The sequence below is a fragment of the Magnolia sinica genome, chromosome 15, assembly GCF_029962835.1.
Source record: "Magnolia sinica isolate HGM2019 chromosome 15, MsV1, whole genome shotgun sequence".
NCBI lineage: Eukaryota > Viridiplantae > Streptophyta > Magnoliopsida > Magnoliales > Magnoliaceae > Magnolia > Magnolia sinica.
Window position 1 is genome coordinate 7,589,064 of NC_080587.1, and position 11,392 is coordinate 7,600,455.

Sequence of the window (11,392 nt, forward strand, 5' to 3'; positions counted from 1 at the left end):
GACCTGAACAAGGCATGCTCCAAGGATAGTTTCCCATTGCCTCGGATTGACCAGCTGGTAGATAGTACAGCTGGACATGAACTGCTCTCCTTCCTGGATGCCTATTTCGGGTATAACCATATCGCGATGCACTCCCTAGAGAGGCAGAAGACTACCTTCGTCATTGACAAGGGACTCTACTGTTACCGGGTTATACCATTTGACTTGAAAAACGCTGGGGCCACATATTAGAGATTGGTGAATCAGATGTTCGCCAAGTAGATAGGATGCACCATGGAGATTTATGTTGACGACATGCTCATTAAGAGCATCAAGGCGTCCGATCATCTAACAGATCTCAGAGAGACCTTCTCTATCCTCTGAGAATATCGTATGAAGCTGAATCCCGTGAAGTGTGCTTTCAGAGTCGGCTTCGAAAAATTCTTCGGGTTTTAGGTTAGTCAGCGGGGTATTGAAGCAAATCCTGACAAGATTAAGACGCTCCTCGATATGAGCTCGCCTTGGACTATAAAAGAGATACAATGCCTCACCGGACGAGTAACAACACTTAGGCGGTTCATATCCAGAGCCACTGACAAATGCCTCCCCTTCTTTCAGCAGTTGAAGGGTCATAAGAAGGCCGAGTGGACATCAGAATGTGAACAAGCCTTCCATCAGTTGAAGCAGTATTTGGGCTCTTCGCCCCTATTGTCCAAGCCTGAAGAAGGAGAGTCCTTGTTCCTGTACCTGGAAGTTTTGGATTCAGCCGTCAGCTCCGCGCTAATCAGGGAGGTGGGGGGCAAGCAACTCCCTATGTATTATGTGAGTAAAGCAATGGTACCTGTCGAGACGAGGTATCCGTCGGCTCGGAGGTTACGCCCGTACTTCTAGGCTCACTTTATCATTGTCTTGACCGACTCTCCCCTCAGACAAGTACTTCAGAGGCCTGAGGTGTCAGGACGATTAACTAAGTGGGCGATCAAACTCGGAGAGTTCGATATTCAGTTCTGACCAAGGACCGTGATCAAGGGTCAAGCAGTGGCCAATTTTATTGCAGAGTTCAACACCCCAAATGTAGAGGGGACGAGCGCCGAAGCAGAAGTAGCTTCTTCGCCTGCTCCTCCAACTAAACAAGATACAGAGTCAGAACCGAGGTGGACCCTCTTCGTGGACGGGTCATCCAACGCCAAGCGTGCTAGAGCAGGGGTAGTCTTAGTCGTGCTTGACTCTACACCTATCCAGTATGCAATCAGATTAAGGTTCAAGGCCTCTAACAATGAAGTGGAATACGAAGCCCTGTTAGCTTAGCTCAGATTGGCGGCTAGTCTAGGGGTCTAGTCCCTCGAGGTGTGAAGCGACTCTTAGTTGGTGGTGAATCACATCTCCACCGAATTGAGGCCAAGGAGACCAGGATGGTAGCTTATCTAGCTGAGGCCAGAAGATTGATAGAGAAGTTTGGGAGCTGCACTATCAATCAAATATCGAGAACAGAGAATTCCTGGGCCGACTCCCTCGTAAGGCTAGCCACAGCCACGGAGGGAAAGATTCCTTGGGTCATCCATGTAGAATTCATAGAGCATCCAAGCATTGACAGAATGGAACAAGAAGTGGTCAACTTAGTGAATGTCACACCGAGCTGGATGGACTCGATTTACAATTACCTCACATCTGGTGAGGTCCCCTTGGATAAGTTGGAGGCAAGGTGTCTAAGGGTCAGAGTTGCACGGTACACAGTCTTGGACGGAATCTTGTACAAGAAAGGGCATTCACAGCCCTACCTCAGGTGTCTTCGTTTCGATGAGGCAGACTAGTGATTCAGGAGATTCATGAAGGCATCTGTGGAAATCACTCTGGTGGTCAGGCCTTGGCTCTGAAAATACTCTGCCAAGGATATTTCTAGCCGACCATCAGTGAGGACTCGAAGAACTACATCCAGAGGTGCGATACGTGTCAGCGATATAAGGCCGTGCCGAGGCAACCTGTGGAAGAGATGACCCCCATGAGCGAGCCGTGGCCTTTCGCCCAATGGGGGATCGACATCATCGGGCACCTGCCCACTGGGAAAGGCTAAGTTAAGTTTGCTATTATTGCAGTCGACTACTTCACTAAGTGGGCCGATGCCGAACTTGTCACAAAAATCATTGAGTAGAAGGTGGTTGACTTTGTTTGGAAGAACATTATCAGTCAGTTTGGAATCCCGCGCATTATTGTATCTGATAACGGTAGACAGTTCAATAACGATAAGTTTCGAGGCATGTGTCAGGGGCTCGAGATTTCGAATGCGTATTCCTCGCCCCGGCACCTGCAATCCAATGGACAAGTGGAGGTAGTCAACAAAGTCATCAAGCACCATCTCAAAACAAAATTAGAGAAAGTAAAGGGCAACTGGGTTGAGGAGCTCCCATTCGTCCTCTCGGCTTACAGGACTACGGCTCAGTCATTTATTGGGAAAACCCCATTTTCACTCTCCTACGGTTCGGAGGGGATGGTGCTGGCCGAGATTGGCCTCCCTACAGCTCAGGTTAGGTCAAAACGCCGAGCAGATTGCAGCTAATCTAGACCTACTCGAGGAAGCTAGAGATGTCTCCAGACTCCGAGTCGTTGCTCGACATCAGCAGGTGACACGATTCTATAACTCTAAGGTCAAAACTCGACGATTCTATCCAGGAGAATTGGTCCTTCGCCGAGTTTTCCAGAATACTGCAAAGCCAAGGGCTAGGGTACTCAGACCCAATTGGGAGGGGGCCTACCGCGTGGTCCGATCGACCAAGCCTGACTCTTACCACTTGGAGGATCTCGAAGGGCGTCAGATCCCCCACCCTTAGAATGTCGAGCACCTGAAAATCTACTACCCCTGATGTACTGGCCTTTGAAGGCCCTCAATAAGTGTACACCTCGGAGCAGCTAGTTTCCTAAAGCTTTTAATAAAATCTATGTTTTTACATATATACTTGAACGACTTATCGACAAACTGAGAAAATTGCCTCTCACAAGCAGAGGTTGATTCAACGAACTGATCTCTTAGAGAAGGGGTTAGTACGTTAACCCATGAAAACTCGTCAAGCAAGGGATCCCCTCATATTTTGGGGAAAAGCCCATGGATGACCCAATTCATTGGTGAAGGAGTCGGCTCGTCGTATGACCAACGGATCTATAAAAAGCTGCTCGCCATTCGTGGGTAGGATTGACCCCTCAGGGGGTCAGTCCTTATAATTTCAACATCATAGAATTCTACGAAACAACCAAGGGGTCTCTTAAGTATGGGAATACAACCTTGAGATGAGCCGACCTGCTAAGGAATCGGCTCGACAATCGACGACTTAACACCTAACAATCATCATTCAAAAAATTAACTATGATTATCACACCCTCTCTAGAGGGTCAAAAAGATCATCCACAAAATCATCCATTGAATAATTGTTTAAAAAATTAAAAGGGAAGGAGAACTATTTGGTCGGAGGAGGCTGAGAGACGGGAGTTGGGCCCAGAGGGACGTCTTCAGTAGGTCTCTCCCCTGCGTCCTCGGGAAGTAGAGGCTCAAGGTTGAGATCCGAATATAGCTCCTGGACTGCATCTATGCAAGTGTCAAAGCCGCAATTATAAAACTTGGTAGTTTTGGTGGTCCTCTCCTCCGAGGACTTGAACGCGTCCACCGTAATGACCACCGTCAAGGCCAGGGATGCCTTATCTTCAGCCCGTTGAGCTTCTTTTGCCTGCGTTACCGCTCAGCTCAAGTCTTCCGCCGCCTCGGCCTTGGTTCGCTCTAGCGCGTCCCTCAATCGGGCATTGCCATTTGCGAGCGAGTTGACATGGGCTCTGGCTCCTGTCAGCTCAGTCTCAGTAGTAGTGCATCGTGCCTAAAGATCGTCAACGACCCCTTGGAGTTACAGCTCTCGTGTTTTTCCATCATTGAGTTGTCGGTGCAGTTCTGCCTGCTCTATTCGGAGAAACGCAGTCTCATCTCGGAGAGTCCCAACCTCGCCCCTGAGAGTCGCTATCTCCTTATCTTTCTGCGTAAGCTCCCTCAACCTCTCCCGAGTTATCAGGAGCTTCGGGATGGACTGAATAAAAAAATAAAGAATATAAGCACAAGGACATGATGAGAAGGGAATTAATGCTGGAAAGGTTAGTAAAATACCGAGTAGAAGAGAGAGGCCATATCGTTGATTAAAGACTCATCCAACCTGGTGAGAAGGGCCGCTATCTCCTCCTCCAGATCATGCTTCATAGTCCAGTCAACTAAGCCCGACATATGATAGCCCGGTAGAAGTCCGTCCCAACTGGCTCTGACCCGAGCTGACCCCATCGCTCCCCCTACCCTAGTCCCACTGTCTGCTAAAGCTTGGGCTTCAACTCTGGGATCATCTCCGGCTTCGGGAGGAGAGAGCATCGCGTCGGCCATTTGAATGGCCTCCTCCTGTTCGGAAGAAGATGGGATGATTATGTAAAGTTTGGGGGCTGGTGGAGGTGTATTAGGAACGCGAGGGGCGACGACTAGAGGGGGAATTGGAGTCGGAGCGTTATCGACCGCGCTCCCGACCGCAATGTGTGCTGAAACTGCAGCAGCTGGAGCCAGAGCTGTAGTGACAGAAATTGAAGCTAGAGCCGGAGTTACAACGACATAAATTGGGGCCGAGGGGCCCCCATCGCGAGGAGTCGCCTGCCTCCTCTGATTAGTTGTCTTCATCCGCGGTTCGGCCCTCAGCATCTCCGTGACGGACGGAGCAGCCTTTCCTCTTCCGAGATCCGGAGGCCTCGGCCATGCTTACACATACGATAATGAGTTAATGTCCGAGCTGAGAGACCTTTAATTTCATCACAATAAAGGGGCACTTACTGAATGAAGTGGGGAGTGGCTTGGACTTGCAGAGCTCGGACTGATAAAGATTATTAGCAATGATCAAGACTGACCAGGAGCGTAGATCTTCTTAATGTGGCCTGGCCTTGGCAATCTAATTCTTTTGGTCTGAGGTGATGAGAGGCTAGCCTCTCGGGAAGTCTGCAGAAATGAAGATAAACGTCGGTCAGAGTATAGCGAGTGAAGAAACATTGCAAAAGGATTGTTCAGGATTCGACCTGGAAGGGTAAATCGAGTAGGAACCCGATCGAGTCCTCAGATTCCTGAGCTCCGCCGCCGGTGCTTCCCACTTGCCCGGAGCCCAAACCACTTGTTCTTCCAATCCTTATTAGAGGATGGAAGTTGCAGGACCAACCTCGAACCCTGACTGTCTCGAGTCACGAAATAGTACCACGGCTCCTGATTATCGTGCTTAATCAAATAGAAGCTTATTAGCTCTTCTGGTGTCAGCTCCAGGTTCTTGACTTGACATCAGATGATGTATGAGGATATTAAAACCCTCCAAGTGTTGGGAGTAAACTGGCCTAGGGCCAATCCCAAATATGTCGTCAGGGCTCGGATGAAGGGATGCATCAGAAGACAGAGCTCACATTGTAGGGCGCAGAGGAAGATCGGTACTTCCCCTTCTACAGGGGCTCCAGCAGTGTCAAGGGGTTCTGACGCCGTATTTGTACGGAGTCTGGGATCTTAAATTTTGATCGGACCCAGTCCATCTGGGACTCGACTAGTACTAAGCCTCCCGGGATGGTCTCTGTAGTTCGTCCACTAGCGGGCATCTCCGCAGCCCTCTTCATCGAATCTCGAGGGGCTCGAGAGGCCTTCTTCCCGCCCTTTTGGTGCGTCCTAGCCCCAGCTTCTTTGCCCCTCCTGGGTGGAGGGTACAAGGGTACATCATCAAGGGGGCCTCCAGAGGCCTCTCGTCTATCGTCCGAGCTCTTTGGCCCGGAGTCATCCTCGAAGGCATAATCACCTCGGACCATCTTTGAATCGTTCAACATCCCATAGAAGCAAAGGAAATAAGGGTAAATCATAAATGAGATGGAGGACTCACTTGACGGTCACTGGAAATTGCTTATATTGGAAACTGCTAATCGGTCGGAATCGCCTCTCCTGCAGGTCGCAAGCGCTGGAAATCGCCTCCTTAGATAACCCACAACAACACGAATTCAGAAAGTGAAAATGTGAGCGCCTCCAAGCGCTGGGGTTTTTATAACCATGTATGATTCTTGCATGAATGGCGAGATATGATGACCACAGCCGAATCGTAGGGAGCCAACTTCAGAGGACATGTGGCTGGAGGTCACTGGTCTGAGTATCGCCAAGTCACGTGCCCCTAGCATTGGGCAACGAGCTCCGAGCAGTGGAAGCGTCGTCTAGCCACCATTCGTGGCTTATGTGGCAGTCCCTCATAATGTCTCTGATGATTTGAGATCCTAACCGTCACCACGCGTCCGCTCGAGGATAACCCACAGACAGAAAGCCTCGAGGACGTATCCTTTTGAATATAGAAACCATGATTACAACTGCACGCATTAGGGGTGCAACAGAGTAAGCTACCAATCTTCCGTATATACTTACTCTCTGAGTCCGTTTTCAAACTCGGAGAATAGGGGGCTTCTGTTATAGGAAGATCAAAGACACCTCAGCTCCAAGGTTTGAGATAATCCAGAGCCAATTCGACGACTGTTATGTTCCGAGGCCCCAAACGGTATGATCCGAGGCTGAGTCGGTCCGCCCGGAGGTCAAAGCGGAATCCTAAAATGATCTGAGGCTGAAGTTGTCGGCTCGGAATGATCTGATGTCGAGGTGCTCGGTTTAGGACTCAGACCAGAACCCACTAATGAGGAAGACCATGAGGTGTCCCACTATTACACGATTGGCGACAGTTACACAACCCCATACGTCTGCATGACCAAACAATGACTGGGTAGCCAAATCACCCGCAAGATGAGGCAAATGCCTCAAGATGTGCCTAGTTAGGCGGATATGCCCATCATGCCCTAAGATGCGCCAAGTTACGCGGACGTGCCCACCTTAGGCGATAAGGTATAAACAGCATCTTGTGGGAAGGAAATGGGTATGCAATATCTCACACTCTCCATCTACACTTCAACTTAGACCCAGATTCCCTTGCCTTGACTTAGGCATCGGAGGGTCCCCTATCCAAGCCAGGGTCTCCTTTACTCACCAATGTTGTGCAGGTTCAGGTTTCATACGCGGTTCGGAGTTAGAAATCTGAACGGAGGGTGGTCTAGATTTTGTCAGCAACATGTATCACATAATAATTCGACCAGCATGTACAAGGTCAGACTAACCTGATGGATGAATTACTACGCCCAACAAAATTTAATACAATCATCATGTGGACCAAATAATGGAAATAGTTTGATGGATTAGAAAACTTTGGCCAAAATGATTTTCAGAATGGTGCATTTGTTTTGAAAATTGTGGCCAACCTGACCAATCAGCCAACCTGATTCTAGGGCATCAATATAGTTGTGTCGTTCCATTGGATGGTTTGGATCTCCAACCTATAGTTCCATGATGACAGATACTTGAACCGGCCAACCGTTGACCAGAAGGGCCAAGTGGCAAGGTAGGGCATTAAAGTGCAAAGAAATGGCAATCTATACCATCCATTATCTCTCTCAAGCATTAAAATATCAGGTTCATTGTCAATAAGGTGGAAACAGGAAATCAAAAGGCATACTTCATTGATTAGAACCATTTAAGCCACATAAATAAATGATAAAGAGGATTTAAACCATCAGAAATAGAATGTAGGTGCTTCAAGAGTAGTACATAAAACAAAACAAAAGGACAACCCCGGCTAAAGGTAGCAGCTAAATGTGACCCACGTATTAATCGTCATCGTCATCCATCTCTTGCTGCTTTGCATGATAATCATCTATCAATGAAGCTGTCACCGAGCCTCCGGTGTAGTGATAAGTCCAACGAAAAATGAAAAGGCGAGGAAGGATTGGCCCAATGCCGAACTTCTGGTTCCAAGCATCATAATCCTTGTCAGGCATGATGAAGTTACGAGCTGTCATCTTGACAAAAAATGACTTGAGATCTGTTGGGTTTAAAAACCCACTCTCTTCTAACGTGTAGCTGCAACCACCATGAAACAAAAAATAAAAAATGAAAGGGGGAAAGAAAACTGTTTTTTTTTTTTTTTTTGCTAAACTTGGAATGATGAAAACATTTATAAGGCTGCTTTTTTATAGGCTTTCACCTCATGTGAAATGACTGAAGATACCCCTCTCTAGATGGTTCCTAGGGGTAGCTAAACATAGAAAAAAATCTAAGAAATAAATCTTTTGCATTCTTAACACAGCTAGCACACATGGTTTAGACATAGTTTTTACACGGTTTTGGATTTGCTAGAATCCACCGTTTCCAACACTCCCCTTCAAACCAAAACCGGCATCATTCCGAGCATTGATCTAAGTCTCCTGAATGTGTCAGTTGGCAATGCTTTGGTGAAGATGTCTGCCAATTGTTCAATGGTGTGATAGTATTTTTGCTTTACTTGATCTCTAAGAAAGTGATATCTTGTGTCGATGTGCTTGCTTCTTCCATGAAGAACTGGATGTTTGGCAAGCTCGATTGCCGACTTATTGTCCACGTATATAACAGTGGATTCCTCCTGTGGCTGCTTCAGCTCCTTTAGCAGATTCCTTAACCAGATTGCCTCACATATAGTGGATGAAGCTGCTATGTACTCAGCTCACATGTGGATAGGGCGACCGCACTCTGCTTCTTTGAATTCCATGTGAATGTCGGTGACCTAAGATAGAAAATATAGCCTATGGTGATTTTTCTTTCATCTTGGTCACCACCCGAATCACTATCAGAGTATCCATACAGCATCGCCTCATCATCGTATGGATAAAAGAGACCAAATTCAATAGTCCCCTTGATATACCTCAGTACTCGTTTTGCAGCTAGCCAGTGTAACTCTTTTGGGGCTTCCGTATATTGGCTTAGAAGCCTAACACTATTGACTATATCTAGCTTAGTGATTGTGAGGTACCTTAAGCTTCCGATTAGACTCTTGAATAGGGTTGAGTCGACGTTTCTTCCTTCTCCATCTTTTGTGAGCGTCAGGCTTGTTGTAAAAGGTGTATTTACGGCTTTACAGTCGACCATCTGAAACTTCTCAAGAAGTTCTTTTGTGTACTTGTTCTGGGATATGTAAATATTGCCGACTTGTTACTTCACTTCAATGCCCAAAGAGAATGACATCAGGCCTCCATCACCTCGAACTCTTTGAACATAACCTGCTTGAATTCTTCAAACATCACTTGGTTGTTTCTAGTGAATAGCAAATCATCAATGTATAAGTAGGCTATGAGCATATCACCATGAGTATTCTTTTTTATGTAAACTGTATGCTCATACGGACATTTAGTAAAGTCATTCTCTTGAAGATAACCATCGATACATGCATTCGAATCTTGTGGGGCTTGCTTCAACCCATACAAAGTTTTCTTCAGTCGATACACCTTGTGTTCCTTCCCTTGCATGACAAAACCTTTAGGTTAGTTAACTTAGACTTCTTCCTCTGGTACTTCATTTAAAAATGTGGATTTTATGTCCAGTTGATAGATCATCCAACTGTGATGTACTACAAGGGAGACGATCATCCTAACAGTGTTAAGGCAAGCAATGGGTGCGAATACTTCTCCATAGTTTACCTCGTATTTTTGTTTGTAGCCTTTTTCTAGGAGCCTTACTTTATACCATTCGATCTTACCATTGCTATTCCACTTGATTTTATACACCCATTTGAGACCCATGGTCTTCTGGCCTTTAGAAAGTGACGTCAGCTCCCATGTGTGATTCTTCTTGATGGCATGGATTTGCTCTTACATAGCTATTTTCCAGCATTCTTCATTCACGGCCTCCTCGAACGTAAGAGGCTCATGATCCGCATATAGGCAGAGCAAATTTACTTCCTCAGTTTCGGTGTAGATATCATTGAGGCTTCTTATTTTGATAGGAGCCAAAGGTGATTAGAGATAGATGAAGATGTGTTGGCTGAATTTTGATTTTATGGAGTTCTTCTAAGAGAAATGGAACGTACTCCTGAACTTCTGCGTGCAGACGATTCAGTTGAAGGTGTTGTGGGTATCTGCTCTTGATTTTCATGTCTCTCTTCTTTGTATTCTTCGACCTCAACCTTCTTTTTTTACCGAACTTCTCTCATTCCATTTCCACGCTTCTTCCTCACAAAACACCACATCTCTACTCACCACCAGCTTATTAGTTAGTAGGTTGTAGAGCTTGTATACCTTTGGCTCCTCGCTGTAGCTGATAAAGATACGCTTTTTGCCACGATCATCGAGTTTTTTCCTTCTTGCTTCTGGAACTTAAGCGTAGGGAACACACCTAAAGATTTTAAAGTGTGTCACGCTCGGCTTGTAGCTGCTCCATACCTCCTGTGGTGTCATAAATCTTATACTTTTAGTGGGACACTGATTGAGCAGATATGCAGTACATGCAACTGCCTCTCCCCAGAAGCTCTTCGGTAGGCGTTTCTCTTTCAACATGCTCCTCATCATGTTGAGGATGTTGCGGTTTTTCCGTTCCGCAATTCCATTCAGATGTGGCGTTTAGGCTATAGTGTGCTGCTGCTTGATTCCTTGTTCCCTGCAATAATCTCGAAATGCATTTGAGGTGTACTCCCCACCTCTGTCAGACTCGCGCCAACAGGGCAGCGATGGTTGTGGACTTCCCTTCAAATTGCACCGCGTTTCTGGATTTCCAGACCTCCCATAGTAGAAAACCCGGGGCCAGATTGTGAGCTTGGGAGGACTTGCTATCGGCAAAATGCGTACCCCACCACTGCAAAATCCTGGCTTCCACCGACGTAGCTGGCAGCACACTGATCCCAAACTTGAAGCCCAAGGGATGTCAAGCCTGACCCGCCAGATTGTTGTCCAGCAGCAAGTGATTGATGGACTCCACTGGCGTTCTCCCCGCTGAGCTAATACTACAACAAACGCACTTTGACGCGAGTTGGATTCCCCGGGCTTGGACCGCGTCATCAACCAGAATAGCCCTGTGCAGCACCTTCCAGAGGAAAAGCGAGATCCGAGGGGGCATTTTCGCATGCCACACCCATCTCGTCCAGCCTTTCCATGCGCGAGGCTCTCTGCTAATCGACCAGGTAGAGCTAAGTGAGAAGCATCCCTATGGATCGAGAGGCCAAAAAGGAACATCCGAGCCATCTGATATGCAAAAGCCCTCCCGGAAAATGTAGTCGATTACATCTTGGGGAAGGAATTTAAACACCGTTGAAGGAGGATGAGGGCCATTTGCGCCTAGGAATTGATTCACCTGCCAGGACCGAAATGTGGGAGGAATTGGCCGGAGCCATCACCAGACTTTAAAGGGGGCCTAGTCCTATCCAATTGGTGCTCCATAGATTGCAGCTACCAGAACCAAGCTTCCACTGAACCGTGGCCTCAAGAAGGGGAAACAAAGAATGAACTTTCTTCCATAATGGGGAGGGGGTGTTCACTCCCCAAGTGTAGGGTTGTGATG